Genomic DNA, 17723 nt, shown 5'->3' on the forward strand with positions numbered 1-17723 from the left:
GTTCTGTCCCTGGGCGCCACTGAAAAGAGCTTAGCTTTGTCCTTTTTGCACCCTCCCATCACGTATTTATATATATTAACAAGGTCCCTCCTGAGCCTTTTCTTCTCCAGTTTAAACAGTTCCAGCTCTCACAGCCTTTCCTCATAGGAGAGATGCTCCAATCCCTTAATCATCTTTTTGGCCCTTCATGGGGTTCTCTCCAGTATGTCCAGGTCTCTCTTGTAGGAAAGAAGCCCCGAAATGGACACAGTACTCCAGTTGTGGCCTCACCAGTGCCAAGTAGAGGGGAAGGATCACCACCCTCGACCTGCTGGCAATATTTTTTCTAATGCAGCCCAGGAAACCATTAGCCTTCTTTGTGGCAAGGTTACATTGCCGGCTGATGTTCAACTTGGTGTCCACCAGGACTCCCAGGTCATTTTCTGCCAAGCTGCTTTCCGGCTGGGTGGCCCCTAGCATATATTCATGCAGGGGTTGTTTCTGCCCTTGTGCAGGACTTTGCGCCTCTCCTTGTTGAACTTCATGAGCTTCCTGTCAGCTCGTATCTCCAGCCTGTTGAGATCCCTCTGGATGGCAGCATGACCCTCTGGCTTATCATCCTTTCCTTCCAGCTTTGTGTCGCCATCAAACTTGCTGATGGTACACTCCGTCCCATTAATGAAGATGTTGAACAGGACTGGACCCAATATTGACGCCTGGGGTACAGCACTAGTCACTGGCCTCCAACTAGTCTTCGTGCCACTGATCACCACCTTCTATGCCTGGCCATTCAGATAGATAGTTTTCAATCCACCTCACTGTCTCCTCATCCAGCCCATACTTCAACAGCTTGTGTATGAGGATCTTATGGGAGACAGTGTGAAATGCCTTACTGAAGTCCAGGTAGACAATAGCCATTGCTGTCCCCTCATCTACCAGACCAGTCATTTCATTGTAAAAGTTTACTGAGTTGCAACACTCCAGTCATGGGAGTCGTGATCCCAGCTAGATTGTAGGCCTGCAGCTGCACACATATCTCTAACTCAGCATGTTTATTCCCCATGCTGCCTGCAGTAGTGTACAGGCTCTTTAGAGAGGCACCCCAGCATGTTGAATTACTGGAGAGGGTTTGGGGGATTCCTCCATGATGGTGCCTTGTAGGCACTTCCTACATGCAAGTGCTGGAGATGACCCCATTTGTCAAATATTAACTTTTCACATTTCTTAAGCTCCATACAGCTTCATCTCACATTTCATAAAATTCCAAAACATGCTTAACATTTTATGTACATATTTGCCATATTAACAAATATACTGCAAAATTATTTTTATTACATTACCATAAACTATATCTCCTTTGTTAAGTTAAAGATAAATCATTATAATTTCACTAAGTTTAAAATTTACTTGTTATTCTAAATGCTCTTAAATCGGTCATAGATACTATGAAAGTTAGCCAAGCTTCTCAAGACACTCACTCATCCATTTCTAAACCTCCTTTTGTTTACAATGCTAATGTGAAGAAAAAATACCTCAAGATAATCAGAAGTCTGTGTAAGGCTCAGATACCACAAATTTAGGAAGCATTGAGTTAGATCATTGCTGAATCAAAGCAGATCCCCAGAACTGCTGTTGCACCACAGATGGAGGCTAACCATTTTCCTACCATCATTTTCTTTGGGCATCTTTACAGACATCTCTATGCTTAGTGAGAGATTAACAGTATTGATGTCTTTGAAGTCTCTGTGCCATACATGCTGTGGCAGTTGGCAGACTTTTTAACTGACTCGGACAAGAGGAGACCTATTTAGCAAACATGTTGAATTTTCACAGCTTTCACCCTTTGGGTGTTCCAGCATGGCTTTGCCAAATATTTCTGCTATTTCTGTAGCGTTCCTTGCTTCAACAGAGCACAAAGTTATTCTCCCACATGCACTGCTGGATAGCAGCCCAAGGTGATGACATCCTCAGGAGAGCACAAATGCTTACGAAGGTAGGTAAACGCTCCCAGAGACCGGCTGGCAGCACTCCTGCAGCCTCATTGCCCTTGAGGCAGCCATCTCTGTTTATTACCTTGTATCCTCTGTAGTCTACTAAGAATCATTTCCAGGTTTTAGCAATCATCATCTCAGTGTTAATTTTCATCTGACTCTGGCTAGTGACTTACTTGATGATGTTGCAGTGGAGATTTGTTACCAGCCCCAGCTCCTTGCACTACTGCATGTGACTCTGTAGGAAGTTTTCTGTTGAATCTTTTGCAATCAACAGGCAACAATGAAAGTAAAACTAGCATAGCATTTCTGGACAGTTGTGATACAACAGCACAAAGTTGTGTGATACAACAGAATAAAGTGTGTCATGAAGGGATTTGGTGACCTAAACTATTTCCCAGATTTATCGTGAAAGGAACTAACACAATTAAACATACTAGCCAGAGAAAGGATGTGTTGACTTTATGAAGTCTTATGCTAGGGATCTTCTCTGCACCAAAGCTTGTCACAGAATCTGCTGGTCTGCCAGTCGCAATTTTAAAGATATGAAAATTACTTAAGAGAATGGCATTATGTATATGAGCATATAGCAGTTATTACCAGATGAACTGTGATTTTAAAAAAGGTTGCAATGCATGTTTTGTTTTTGTTTTAAGATTATAGATCCGTAAGTTTGAAAATTACAGGTCTGGCAAAAATTTAAAGACCACTGTGAACCAAAGTAACTGCTTTTACTTCAAACTGTATACCTGTGATTCTAGCCTTTCTCTATGAAAGGAAAAAAACCATAACATAACATAATATTCAGATTAAGACTGCTCTGTTGAACAGATGGTTGCCAATTACGTCCAAGTGCTAAACTACATGAGGTCTTAGCTTTCTAGAGGATGTGTATTAATGTCCATTGAAAATAAAACTGAAAACATGCAGTGGATTCCACTGAAGAAATGAGTTAAGATTTGGGCCCTCATGATAGAATTACCCTGCTGTTTGTAAAGAGTCAGTGGTGAAAGAAGAAAAGAGGAATGACTTTTACAAGTTCAGTTACCATACTTTCCTATGACTCCTTGAATCCTGCACTATTTACTGCTGCTTCAGTTAATTTGAAGCAGAATGTCTGCTTGACTCCCACGCCAACAAAAACTTCATTACATGGAAATAGTAATAAAAGAATATCTTGATAGATTAAGAGGCTGTCAGTCTAATCATAATTCCTGTGCTGTTCATTCCTTTTAGCCTTAATGGGTAGTGAAGTACCATAATAAAGTTTGCCCTAACAAATACTGCAGAGTTTCTGCTTTCTGCCAGCTGCACATTTTTAAGAAAACTACCTATACATTCTGTCTTTTTTCCTCTGTCATAAATAAAGTGCTATTTCCCTTCCTTAAATAATCACCGGAAGCAAGAGTCAGTGATCTTTTCTTGATAACATTCATAACAATTCATTAATTTAACCAGTTTTGCATTCAACTTTATCCAAAAGAAAATCTAACATTTTCAATTAATATACCTTACAGTCCACGATACCACTTCCTGAGCTATGGCCATTCCTGTTTCTTGAGTTTAAGGGTAAGGACCAGGACACTGTACCATGATGGTTTGGGTTTTTTTATATCTATACTCCCAGCAGTATAGCAGACATCAGAAAAACAGATACAGGTCCTTTGTCTAATCAATATAATCAAGTGTACTTAATGGTCCTGTAAGAGGAAGACAACTTTTTTCATGCAACAGACAAGTAAAACTAGCTGTAGGCAAACTATGGAGAATGTAAACCATCTACACGTAACTTAATTTTTAGGATACAATGGTGAATTCAAGTCTTTTTGCACTTAGAATTAAGATGAAAGAAACACTTAAGGTATAGCGTAAATATGCTGGTTAGTATCATCTACAGATTATTCACTAGAGAAATTTGTTCATTACAGTGATTCTCCACCCCTGCAATTCAGTGTATGGGACCAAAAGATTCACAGCTGAACACTCAGTACTACGTGATTGATTTCTCCACTGTAAACTCTCTTGCCTTCCATCATCCATTCCTTTACCACGTTCTGTAGTCAGTCTTTCCTTATGTTAAAGAAAGCAATAAATTAATTATTCTCAAGGAAAGTAGCCCCATCTTATCCTCCATATAAATTTGTAAAAGTTATCCCTATCATCATATTCGATCTCTATTCAATGTGATGCTTCCCCCTCATGCAGGTACCTCACACTGACAACATCTGACCTAGAGGCAACATTTGAAAGATCTTGTTAGTGGATGCTGCTATATCAGAGTGAGCTGGCTCTGTACTCAGATGGAGGATTAAGGCAGCACCTCTAAGCTATTTCTCATGAAATCTTCCATAAAGGGTAATATATATGGTGATTTTTTTTTCCTCCGAGTCTGGAGATCCTAATGCTCACCAGACCTTGGGAGGGGATTTGTGATGCTCATGTCATTTGAATTGGCTGTAAACTGAGATTTTTACTGTACTGATCTTTAAAGAACCTTCTTCCTCCCCAATCCTTCAAAAATAAGTGTACTTGCCCCAGAGGCTTAATCAAAATCCTGTTCACCATTGCTATCCACAAAGGTATCAATTTTCATTCCTTAAATCAGGACTACTTAAACCAAAGTTAAAAGCATCAGACAAACTGGCATATTCTGCTTCAACCCCAGTCAAAACTCAAGTTGTTTCTCATTTTTAAAGTAAATATATTGGTGAAAAATAAACATCCTGTAGACTCTGCTGGAAATTTCTGATATAGCACTACATGAAAAGTTCTTTGTAGACACTAGACTGTAATTTCTAAATCATTCTGCTTATTATTTCTTAATTTCTCCCAACTTTCTGTCTCAGGCATGGCAGCTGCCCTTGAGCACTCATGTCTCCATTGTTTACTTCAAAGTATTCTTCACTGCATAGAAGAGCCATATGGAACTCTCTTTTTTAGTATTATTTTACATAAAATCACCAATCTTTCCACTCCTGTATTGCAGAAGCGATTCAAACTAGACAAAGAATCTGGACCATTCAATCTGGAAAGCTCAAACACATCTCATTTTTTTGACAAACACATGAAAGATTTTTGACAATAAGCTTTCTTTTTTTTTTGTAAACATTGTAAACTGGGCAATTACAATAAAAATTTAGGTAAGGTGTCTCAGGTATGACCTTAATAAGACAGAGAAGGATAGTTCTTTAGTTAGCAACAATCAATTAATTTTAAAGGAACAATTCAGATGCACCCTAAGAATTTAATCCAAAAAAGAATTTGGATCAAGATTTCCTGTTTGATAATACTGAAAATATGCTATTGGCTGTTGAAAACTGGTGGGGTATTTAAATATAAATTTATCTTCTGAATAGAAGTATTAATGAAAATTACAGTAAGAAATAGAGATCAATAATCAAGCTTCAGTTTGGAGACTGTGCTGAGATTTATCTGAACTATCTTTATCTTTCTGGTACTGCATCTAGTGTTTGAACTGGCTCTAGTTTTCACCCTTAAAGACTGTGCTACACAAACACACAGTGTTAACAGTCCCTCCTCAGACAAACACAAACACCCCATGAATTCCAGCTATGATTTGTGCTCTAGAGTCCCTGGTGTTTCCACAAGCCAAAGAAGAGCAATACCCTGATGGCTTCCCATAGCCTTCCCCTTACTGCACCAGCCTCGCTCCTCTTCCACTTTGGGTGCCCCCTAACTGCCTCCCCGCGGCTCTTCAGCAGGCTCTGGGAAAGCTGACCTCCAGCACAGGTTACAGGCACAGTGCAGAGTTTCTAAGGGAAGTCATACAGCCTGCATAATTTCCATGGTCAGGCTTAACAGCCAGCACGCTTCCTTCTACCTTCAGAGGATATCTACACATCCAACTGTACACTTAGCAGAAAGGTAAATTTCCAGATGTCTTGACTACTGTTACCTTTTATACTAGTGGTGGCTGTTTTGAAGACATAAACCCAACACAATATATTTAGATTAGAAAACCAATTTACATTAAAAAAAAGGGGGGGGGGAGTCTTTTATTGGCTGAAATATGAGTTGAGATAAGATTAATACCATATACTGAGTATGAAAAGTGAGCATGAAACATTTTAAGCTATCAGATTTTTTTAACAGAGATGGACTGTGTTGTCTGTGTATCTTTGGCAGAAAAAGAGCAGCAGAAAAGAAACTGTTCAGAAACAGATATAGATTTTTCTGACTTTTTTTTATAGTTTTATTTAAAATAATCCTTCCAGTTCGCTTTCTTTTCTATTTTTTGTTCAGTTGTATTGTAGAGCTGTTTGCTGATGCTTTGAGAAATTATTGAACTTACCCCTCAAGTGCAAAATCTGCCATAAGTGAATTTGATTCCCCTATTAAGAATGCATCACTTGAAAAGATGCATCATTAGTGGGGGAAAATAATTTCTAATGATACAGTGTGACTGCCATCACTAGAAAAGAAACATTTTGAGCTTTTGTTGAACATATTCTTATCTCTGTGGTGGATTTTACAAGATCAAAGAAGCAACAGCAACATCAAACACACTTATTACAAAATGGTACAGGCACAAGACAGATACAGCATATGTGTTAGTGCTTCAGAAGCTTGTTATGAGTTAGCTAGTTCTCTCTCTTGTGTTGCATGGAATAGGTTTTTCATATTGTTAAAAAAAAAAGAAATGACCCACTAGGTCTCCAGGGCCTATGCCTCTGTGCATGTAATACACTTCAGAGATTTAATTTTTGTTTTCCTAGTAATTTTATACTTTAAATTTTTAGCAATGTTTTAGGCAGGTTTATTTTAAACAGCCTATAGAATTCAGTGAATAATATCCAATCATAATGATTTTATTTATGCTGATCCATTCTGAGGTTTTATATAGTGTATTAAAAACAAGAAAAGGAAGTTCCTATTGAGAATAAAAAAGCAAAGATCTAATCAGAGTGATAGCTTACATCTTCAAGGGTCATGTACCCTCTTTGTTTATCAAAACTAGTTAGAGAAGGATCTGATCATATGTGCTTCAATTTGCAGTTAAATATTTTTCTAGGAAAGGCTGACAGAGATCAGTGAAGTGGGAAGACAGAGAAAGCCCCCCCTGCAGCGGGCTTGGTGTAGGGGAAGCATGTAGATAGATACACACAAAAGGAAAGAAGGTTTCTCACTAGAGAAATAGCCCTGGAAGACGTTGGTGTGGTACTATCCCTTCCTGGATTTGGAAGACAGGATGTTGACATAAACAAACAAACAATCTAAAACCAAACCAAACCGAACCAAAAAAGCATGTCAACACCCACAGAGGACCCAAACTATAGCAACTGCAGAGAGGGATGTTTAGCGATCAAACTACAAAATATTTAATTTTATTCTACTGGGAGAAGAGGAGTGAGATTCAAAAGCTAATATAGAAGTGTACTGAAGAGAACATGAGAGAAAAAGGCATTGCTTATCCTAAGAAGTTTTGCAGGCAGCGTAACAGTTTGTTAGTTATTATGATAATGCAACAAAAGCTATGAAATAACCCTGTCAACCTTGTCATTTCAAATTTGTATGCATCCACTTTCTTTTCCTGGATATGTCAGTGAATTCTTCTGTCCATAACATATTGCCATAGGCTAAAAGTACGTAAAAGAGCTCTGTCACAGAAGTGTCACATGTAATAACATTATACCATAAAGAACACTGCCCTTAGTTACTTCTGGAGGTCGACATTTCAAAGGTATTGCAGCACCTGAAATACTTCAGCTCAGCCTCAGCTAGAAGTACATGATGTTCCCCCCTTTAGTCCTTTAGTGAAAAGTGGTGTATAGAAAATGTCCTCACAAGGTCTGGCTAACCAATCCAAATTAGGCTCGAAGAAAGGTGGAGGGGAGGAAAAAAAAAGACCTGCTGGCCATCGCTGTCCACTCAGGGATTTGTTCTTGGCCTCCAGGTTTTAGAGGGGCCACTGCCCCTTGACAAATACAGGTAGTCAATATTGATACCAGCCCAACATTGCAGCTGGGTGGACTGCAAGCATCTAAAGCAGATCCCAAAATATCTTTTGGAAGAGTTCAGGATTTCCAGCAGTTTGCGTGGCATTGCCTCTGCCTCAGTGCAACTAGTTGCTCTTTTCAATGCTCCCTTACAATTGCCTTTCTTCGGGTTCATTGCACATCTGACCATCTTACCTCTTCCTCCTCCTCTTCTCTGTTCAATCCTTCAGTTTATTTTATGTGAAAAAATCTCACCAAAATTAAACTGGTATTTGCTGAAGAACCATGTTTGTTCTGCTTTTGTATTAGATGCTGTTCTTCACTTTAGGAAGGAAATTTCTATTTAGCTTTAAATGTTAGGAGCCAGCTAATACTGTGTGTTTCTAAAGTCTCTCACGAAAGAAGTATACAAACAGCTTGCTTGAATGTTAATTTCACTATGTCATACATACACGACAGCATCATTTGGAGAGCAAAGAACATTTTCAATTTTATCAAAGTTTCAGTTTTAAGAACTTAAATAAAGTAAGGAGGAAGGATTTCTAGCCAGTATAACAACTAAGAGAAGATTGTCTCAAAAGAACTTTAAAAGCTTCACCAAAATTGCCGAAGACAGAAAAAAAAAGGGGGGCGGGGGTACAACAGAGAAGGAAAAAAAGTTAAGAAAAGAAATCAACTTTTCACAGCATCAGTGGAATGAGGAAGTTCCAGTTCATTGGAACTTCATGTTCTTCATGCTTCAAGGGCTTCTGGAATAACAGAAAATTGTGCACACTTTCTTTGCCAAAGCGAGTTGAAAAGACAGATGTTATCCTAACTTACAACCAGGGAGTCTGGCTGCCCATTTCGGTAGCATATTCTGGCCCATTAAAAGCTGACATCTTCAGAAGTGAGTAGCAATAATGCAAGCATGAGTCCAATGCTGCTACTGTGGATTCTGTATCTTCTGTCTGAAAAGGCAGACTATTTTGCGAACAAAGGAATGCTCCATTGGTGACACTGCAGGCTGCATTTAGAATAAATCATGTTTTTAAAGATTGACTGGTACCATTGCTTAGCCTAAAGAATAGAAGGATAGATCCAATTCCCATTGAAATTAATGGAAAGGCTCTTACTGAGGCAATAGTGTTGGGGACAGTTTTAGCTCTGGGATTTTTATTTTCTTTGTAATAGACAACCAAAACCAACAGTCTTCCTTAGCACATTCCTACTGAGCCATCATATGGGTGTATTTTACCTTTTTTAAATGCTTGCCCTTTATATTAAATGTTAAATAATTCTTACCATTTTAGCCTTACAATTCACAGAGACTTTGAAAATGTTTCTTCGGTTCGATTACACCTCTTTGAAAAGGCAGACAGTAAAAATGGTACACTTCTAACTTTCCTCTGCTAGTGAGATGGACGAAGGTATTCTGCTTCTTCCTTCCACTGGTGTACTATTTTGCTTACAGGTAACATCAATATTTGTCTGACACTTTTAAAGTTTAAGAGGAAACTTCCTTGATAATGCTGCTAATAGGAATCTTTCTAGCAAAGAAAATGGGATCTCAACCCTAGGGAAAGCCTATACTGAAGTTGTTTTCTGTGACAACAGTTCAGTAGTCATACCTGAAGCTACTTTTAAACTAGCTACCTTGAATATTGTTAGGAGTACAGCTATTCAAAACAGAACTCAAAAGTAAAACAAGATGTCCCCAAATAAGCTGGATTAGACTGCTGCTAAACACTGCTGTCTGAAGTGCTTTATCCAAAGGTACACATGTGAATTGCAGTCCCATCTGTAGACAGAGAGCAGAAGAGCTCCTGTATAACTTACAGATGTGAAGATTTATCTTCTGTATTTTTGCTTCAAAACTTGATTGAGGTTATTCCACCTCCACTACTACCCCCATCCCAATTGTTCGTATTTGTCATGGACTGTGCAGGTTAACAAGCTTGTCATTGGTACTGGCATTTAAATTGCTGTTTTCATCTCCTTCCTCCTGTTTAATAATCTTCTCTTTTTTTGATAGGGTCTGACATTTTTCTGACTTCTCCTTCCTACCCTTTACAGAGATGCTTCCATAATAAAAATAAATAAATCAAAATTAATGATGACATGAATGTGACAGCTTCCAAAACTTGCAACTATTGTTTTCCATTTCCTCCTATTACTCTAATAACAGATAACAGTTTGACGTGGACATGGAAACAATGTGCTTCAGAAACAAGAACAGACTTAGACAGGGAGCCAGAAAATTTGTTTAAAATCTGTTAGGCAGCAGCAGTAACCATTTCAAAGCAGTAAGACAATGTCTGAACCTGAAAAGGAATTAAAGGTTGTACCTTTAGGCCTCTCTAAAGACCTGTAAGTCAGTCACAGCTCACTTGTCTTCTTGCTAGAAACATGAGAATTGATGAGCAATAAGATTAGAGGAAACAAACTGCCACCACACTGCCTACCAGGACAAATGCCCAGAAAATGCACTGGCACAGAGTGTTTAGTTTACTTCTCCTTCTACCATGACTAAGCTGATGAATCTGCATTTCAGTCATTTGCGCTTTCATTCATCATGGTCATTTAAACCGTAAAACCAGACATCCTGAGTATGGGAGATAAAAAAAAAACACAAAGCAAACATTCACTTATGGGGGAAGTCCTTCTGATGCCCCAGCTAATTATTAAACAGGTGCCTTTCATATCAGCAGAGACCTAACACAGTAAGACAACCAGTAGGATGGGTCAGGTCAGAATAGCCAGCCCACTTACGAAACAAATCAAGAATACCACTTCCCAAAGCATCAAAATGATGAAAGATGCCTGTGGCTAGTCATAGACTTTATTTAATATTTAATATATTTAATATATTTAATATATTTAATACTTCTTATTAGCATCCATTTGCTCTGTAGGTATATAAATAACTCTGAGAAGTAAACCCTTAAGAACATATGAAGAACCAAGGCTATAATGTGTTGAGAAAAAGACTGCAGAGATATAAAGAGTAGAGAGAACCTCCAAATGGTCTACAACTCTCCTGTGTAGTGTCCACAAAATCCAGGTTGAAAACAACCATTATGAGCTTCAGAGAGGGTGTTATAAACAGTGGCCGATAGGCTATTGGCAGCGGTAGCTGCTGAGAGATCTGACACCAAAAAGGGATCTTGGGAACTCCAAGGTGTTTGAACTTCCCCTGTCCAAACCCTTTATAGTAGGAGTAAGAACCAAAATGGGGAGAAAACAGATGATAGTGGCAGCCTTGTGCTAATGAGGGATTTCCCTATGGTGAGAAAATCTGCCCCTAACATGTAAAAGTTTTATAATTCATTTGCAAACTGTCACAAAGCAGCTAAAGCAAGGGACACAATGTGTCACAGGCTCCCTGCCCAAAAAGGACAGCGCTGCAGTGCAAAGCAAGATCAAAACCCAGAAAACACTGAGGAACATAGGATGGGGCTCATTTCCATTTTACCAACACGCATTCATGGCATGGCTATACATATATGTACACAGAAATCAGAGTATCTTGTTTCTTTTAATTTCATTCAGAGCACAGCTTCGAAAGGGCCTGACTGATACACGTTTCACCATCTTCACCTATACTCTGTGCAAGCTGCAAGCTGAACACTGTATTACATATTTAGCAAAAAGTACTGGCTGGTCACTGACACATGATATGACTGGAATTCCTCTGCAAACAAGCCATGCCAAGTGTTGTCTTCCTTTATTATCACAAGTACTCCCCCTATAGAATACACTGACTGTTTGTATTAGTCAGCCAAGGGGAGAAGTGCCTTTATACATCATTATGAACCACCTTGTATCATAGTCTGCTGCACAGGTATCCTCTCTGGCTGATGGCATTTTTATTGTCAGAATAGAAGCAGAGCTGTAAGAACTGATCCTAGCACTGTGCCCTCCTTCCCCCAGAATTAGGGGGAAACATGAACTTTGGATATGCAGCTCACATCTAGTTATCATTCCTATAGGAGCAAGTTCTTCCAACCACTCCTCATTAGCACAGATGCATGTGATACGCTTCATGTTACAAGAGACTGCTCATTAGAGTAGGTGGTCAACTGCCTGCTGACTTGTGGGAAGCTATTTAGGGATTTAAGCCGGGCTGCATCTTTATTAGCACCAAGTTTTCACCTGATCTCTGGATGTTGCCAACATGCTGCCTGCAGCAGGTAGTATGGAGTTGTAAGTCACTATCCTCACTATTCCACACAGCTGAAATCTTTAATTCATTGCAGAGCTTTCTGGACTGTAGTTTGCTGTGTCTCACTATGGATATCAACTCAACACCTAGCTGAGTAACCATTACTAAAAATAAAATACTGCCACTAAATGTTGTGTGGGATTTTCAAAAGTTCCTTTTCCAGTTTCCAGAGGGAAATTACCGATTTATGACAGTAATTAAAATTACATGTTTAATTTAAGCCAGCCAGCTAAGGCTGTGGTTAAGATAAAGAGAAAAAAACTCACCTCACCCTGAAATAGGTGTATAAGGTAGGTGAGATGAATATGCTGCCAGGACTGCCTGCAATGAGCCCAGAAGGAGCCAAGACTTAGACTAAACACCTAATTTTTAAACAGCTGAAACTAGGGTAAGCCCAAGCCAATATTTATGTATTTAAAATTCAGTATGTATTAATCTCATACTGTTTATCTCCATTTACAAGAGGCAATTTATATTTTTATGCATATGGCTCAGTATGTGTATACCTGATGCACAGGCAGAAGATACTGCAGACTTTTTGTGTGTGTGTGTGTGTGTGCGCGCACATTTATAAAGTCTGCATTTCTAATATGATTGCTATTGATCACCCACCGATTTTCTGGCACACCTTCCAATCAGATTCTTATATTAAATAGGAACAAAAGGCTGAAAGTGATTTCACAGATCAAAGAGCATTTCTTGCAATTGTAGACAATCTGGTTAAGACACTAACCAAGATATACTGTAAAATTCATCAGCTATTTGCTCCCACTGTGCTTGCAAGAAGGTTATCTGAGAACTTTTTTCCTTTGATATTTGGAATATTCTTTTGATTTACACCCTAAGATTATTTTTAATCAACAGTTCCTTTCAGGTTTTATGTCACCATTGCCCTAGAGAATATACATATCTTCTCCTTCTTTGTCATTTCTCTCTCACTCCCAATTTTTCTGTAAAGAATAAATATATGTCTTTGGAGCACTGGTTTTTATTGGTTAACAAAACTGAAATCTTCCAATATATATTAACATAGGCTTTCCGTACCTCCTGAACCGGAGTGATCATACACATGGTATTTAAAATGCTATTTTATCAGTGCCAAGTAGAGTGTTAGTAGTATTTTCCTCTATCTCATAGAAATACTTCATACTTGTGTAATTGTCTATGGCTAAAATGAAATTTATAGACCTGTTGTGTAGAGTCATGGCTTTGTTGCTTATATTATGGCTCTAGACAATAATGGCTATTCCAACTGACAAAAATAAATCAATCAGAAAGTAAAAAGTCATTTACTTGGACTGGTCAGGAGGGTATAGCAGATGTAAAAGTATAAAGGAAGCGTATATGTAATGATTTGTCTTTAACATAAGAGGGCATATGATTAACATTCCAGTGCTTTTGGAATATGTGTAAATGAGGTAATAAGTTTTTTAAATAGTAAGTGCCCTCATAAAAATTTAAGGCAGTTAAGCAGTATTGATACTAACATTAACATACCTGTAAGGTCAGACTGTGATAATAATACGTACAGGGACCCTAATACTGCTGATGGTATTGAAGGGATGTAAATGTATTACTTAACCAAAAGCATACAGTCCCCTAATCATATATGAGCTACACAAACATACTCAGGTATTCAGGTGTTGATTTAGCAGAAGGTACTTAACAAAGGGATAGGTATTTAACTGTCCTATCTTTACATTACATTCAACACAATAAACAAGGTAGTTGGAAAGTGAAGGGATCAGGTGACAACAGACAAAACCAATGACATACTAAGCAAGGGCACTCCACTCCCACCAGTTCTTGGCATCTGTTATTTACTTCAACTCTAATACTGCTTGGTTCTTATTTGTGTCTCATCTGTAGATGCATCCCCAGTCTCCCAGCTTTCTATAGCTAATGTTTCAGGTTATGTCTTCTAAATCCTCATTTGCTTTCATTGCTTCCACTGCTCTTCCTTGCAACTTGCTTCCATTTTCTTTCTCTTACTTTCATTTTTCCTTACTTCCCCATTCCCTGAAAGTGCTTCTCAACTTTGTTGCTCTCTTCCCCCTCGTCATGAATCCAGCTGTTTCCACTGAAAGCAGCATAGTCAAGCAGAAAGATTCTGGGGCTTGATGAGATGTCAAAGAGTGATGCTAATTTTTCAAATATTTTCCTTCATTTCTACAGTCCACATTTCCAATGACAAAATGCTGCCTTAACATATGTGTATTAGTAGCCCTTTCTAGCTACTGTAACCAGAGAATTATTTTTAGAAACATTAAAAAGCTAGCTGTCTTAGTATAGGATTTTATTATTATTGTATTGAACTCCTGTGGGAAAGATAAGCAGAGACTTCCATATTCACAGCAAAATGGTTTTATATTTCAAATGAGATTCCCCCCCCCACTGTAGATATTTTCTACTAATTTTGTGATTTACTCAATCATTTCATTCTCTAAGCACAAATGCCTGTAAGGCCATTTCATAGAATCATAGAATAGTTTGGTTTGAAAGGGCCCTTAAAGATCATCCAGTTCCAACCCCTCTGCCATGGGCAGGGACCCCTTCCACTAGACCAGGTTGCTCAGACCCCCATCCAACCTGGCCTTGAACACTTTCAGGGATGGGGCATCCACAACCTCTCTGGGCAACCTGTTCCAGTGCCTCACCACCCTCACAGTGAAGAGCTTCTTCCTTACATTTAATCTACATCTACCCTCTTTTCGATTAAAGCCATTGTGCCTTGTCCTATCACTACAAGGCCTTGTAAAAAGTCCCTCTCCAGCTTTCTAGTAGGCCCATTTAGGTACTGGAATGCTGCTATAAGGTCTCCCCAGAGCCTTCTCTTCTCCAGGTTGAACAACCCCAACTCTCTCAGCCTGTCCTCATAGGAGAGGTCCTCCAGCCCTCTGATCAGCTTCATGGTCCTTCTCTTGGCTTGCTCCAACAGGTCCATGTCCTTCTTATTTTGGGGACCCTACAGCTGAACGCAGTACTCCAGGTGGGGTCTCATGAGAGAGGAGTAGAGATGGAGAATCACCTCCCTCGACCTGCTGGTCATGCTTCTTTTGATGCAGCCCAGGATATGGCTGCAAAAGCACATTGCCAGGTCATGCTGAGCTTCTTGTCAAGCAACACCCTCAAGTCCTTCTCCTCAGGGCTGCTCTCAATCCATTCTCCGCTCAGCCTGTATTTGTGCTTGGGATTGCCCTGACCCACATGAAGGACTTTGCACTTGGCCTTGTTGAATTTCATGAGGTTTGCACGGGCCCACCTCTCAAGCCTGTCAAGGTCCCTCTGGATGGCATCCCCTCCCTCCAGCGCGTAGACTGCACCACACAGCTTGGCGTTGCCGGCAAACTTGCTGAGGGTGCACTCAATGACACCCTCCATGTCGTTGACATTTTGTACAAAGGGACGTAGCTTGTTCTCCAGATTGAGAGAGTAGCCCTGACAGCAGTATTTACTAGTTGGGTTTTTTCCCCCCCTTTATGTTCCATCTGTTTTACTCTTAGCAAGTTTCAAAAATAAACATATTTTATCCCCTTGAGCAATTCACAATATGCAGCTGAACTGAATAAAATAAAATACTGTTTTTAACTTGTTATACATGTGCCATTTTAAATTTGGGGGAACAAAAAGGCTCAGGAATATGTAAGGTTAGAAATCCATGTATTTTTCAATAAAGTGTAATCAGATTTATTTTTGGTCCTGAATGATTGTGAGAAAAAGATGTGCAGTTACTAGTGAGCATGCTTGCTTCAAGAATACTGCATTTCTACATGCTCAGAATAATTTTATATTCATTTTGATTAGAGCAAACCGCTTACTCTCAAGAGGCTGACAAACGTTAAAGATTTCCACTTTAGTGGTTTACAATGACATCAAAGTGGCCTTACATCTTTGCAAAAATCTGTTTCCCTGGTAACATGAAGCAAACTGTTCATTTCAGATGTGCCTATAGAGAGCAACTGAGATTTTATTTTCATGTTAAACATCAAAACTTAATGTGGATAATGACATTGTACAAAATATACTACTGAGTTTAAAAGATGTTCAATCTTCAAGTAAATCATACAAATAGTCGCTTTGGAATATCAATAATTTCTAATTATATTTAGATAATATTATTTGTTGGGAGCCAAAATATGAGTTGTTTTCATGCTTATGAAATTATTTTAATGTAATTAAATAAATATGAGATTAAGAAAAAAATCAACACAATAAAACTCAGAATAATGACTGTTGAAAAGGCACCCATATTAAGAAATACTTCATGGAAAAGTATTCCTCAGCAAGTAAATTTTAAAGAGTTTGCAAGTACTGTTTAGCTAACAATGAATGATTTCTCTGTCGGGAGTATCTTTCTCTGCTAAACACAAGCTTTATGCACACAGAATTGCAATGAAAAATAGCTCAAGTTTCATACAATCAATAAATGATTAAAAGTCCTCATCCTTGCTCCATTTATTTATTACACTCTTTCACTGTATCTTAACTAAGGCCCTGAACTGGAACTATATCTAAGCATGAGCTTAGCTTTGAAGCAGCAAACATCCATACTGAAGTCATCAGAGTCTAGGGAAGATTTGAGGAACACACGCAAAACTTATGAATTCTCATGAACACTGTAAGGTTGTTACAGCTGAAATTATCACACATGCCTACATGTAAATGAATATGCTTTTTCTTACAAAGCATCTGAAGATCTGTCTATCAGAACATCTCCACAAAGGAGAAAAGTTAAATTTAACACTCCAGTTATAATCAATAATCACTGTGCCAAGGAGTTCATTAAAGATGGGAAAATAACCATCTCCTTTTTTTCTTGACAGGAAAGGGTAGAAATGTGAGGTAGGGGAAAAGCTTTGGACAGAATGAGAGTGGTGAAAAAGAAATTCAACAGGACCCAGACAGAGAAACTTTACAGAAACACAGGGACCTTTCATGGGAGAAGTCAGGGACGTGGTTTTATAATCAAAGAGGTAGTATACTATGAAGGCAAAGTTTAATTTATGGGTGCTGAATAAAAATCCTGCAAAGAATTCAGCCCCTACCATCTTCTTATACACTCCTCCCCTAAATTATTGTAAGTAATGGAGGTGTAGTTCTTTCATGGTAACTGTGATTATCTGAACGAGCCATTTTTGTAATGGCCACATAATGTCAGCTTTTATTTACCATTCCCTTACAAGTCAAGCTGTAAGTGCACACAATAGCCTTATGCTTCAAATTTTGTAAAAGTGCATTTGGTTTGCAGAAAGCATCTAGTTCACTTCCTATAAAGAGTGGATTAGAGGATGCAGCCCAACAATCTGCCTGATAACCAAACAGGAATTTTAACAAATCTCTGACAGGACATCATGCTCAACACTAAAATGTGCAATAAGATACTTCTTGTTCTAGACTGAAAACATTTTTTAACAGGGACTGTGCTTTACTATAGGGGCTAATGCAATGCTATTCTGCAAGTTAATAGCTAGAATGGGGATACAAAACATTTTTTCCAAGAAGACATTAGAGAACAATAACTTTTTTTCTACCACTAGTTTCCATGCCAGTATTTTAGATAAAGTTAAGGACTCCTGTGAAAACTGAAGCTCT

The sequence above is a fragment of the Haliaeetus leucocephalus genome, unplaced genomic scaffold (genome assembly GCF_000737465.1).
Source record: "Haliaeetus leucocephalus isolate CR32 unplaced genomic scaffold, Haliaeetus_leucocephalus-4.0 Scaffold439, whole genome shotgun sequence".
NCBI lineage: Eukaryota > Metazoa > Chordata > Aves > Accipitriformes > Accipitridae > Haliaeetus > Haliaeetus leucocephalus.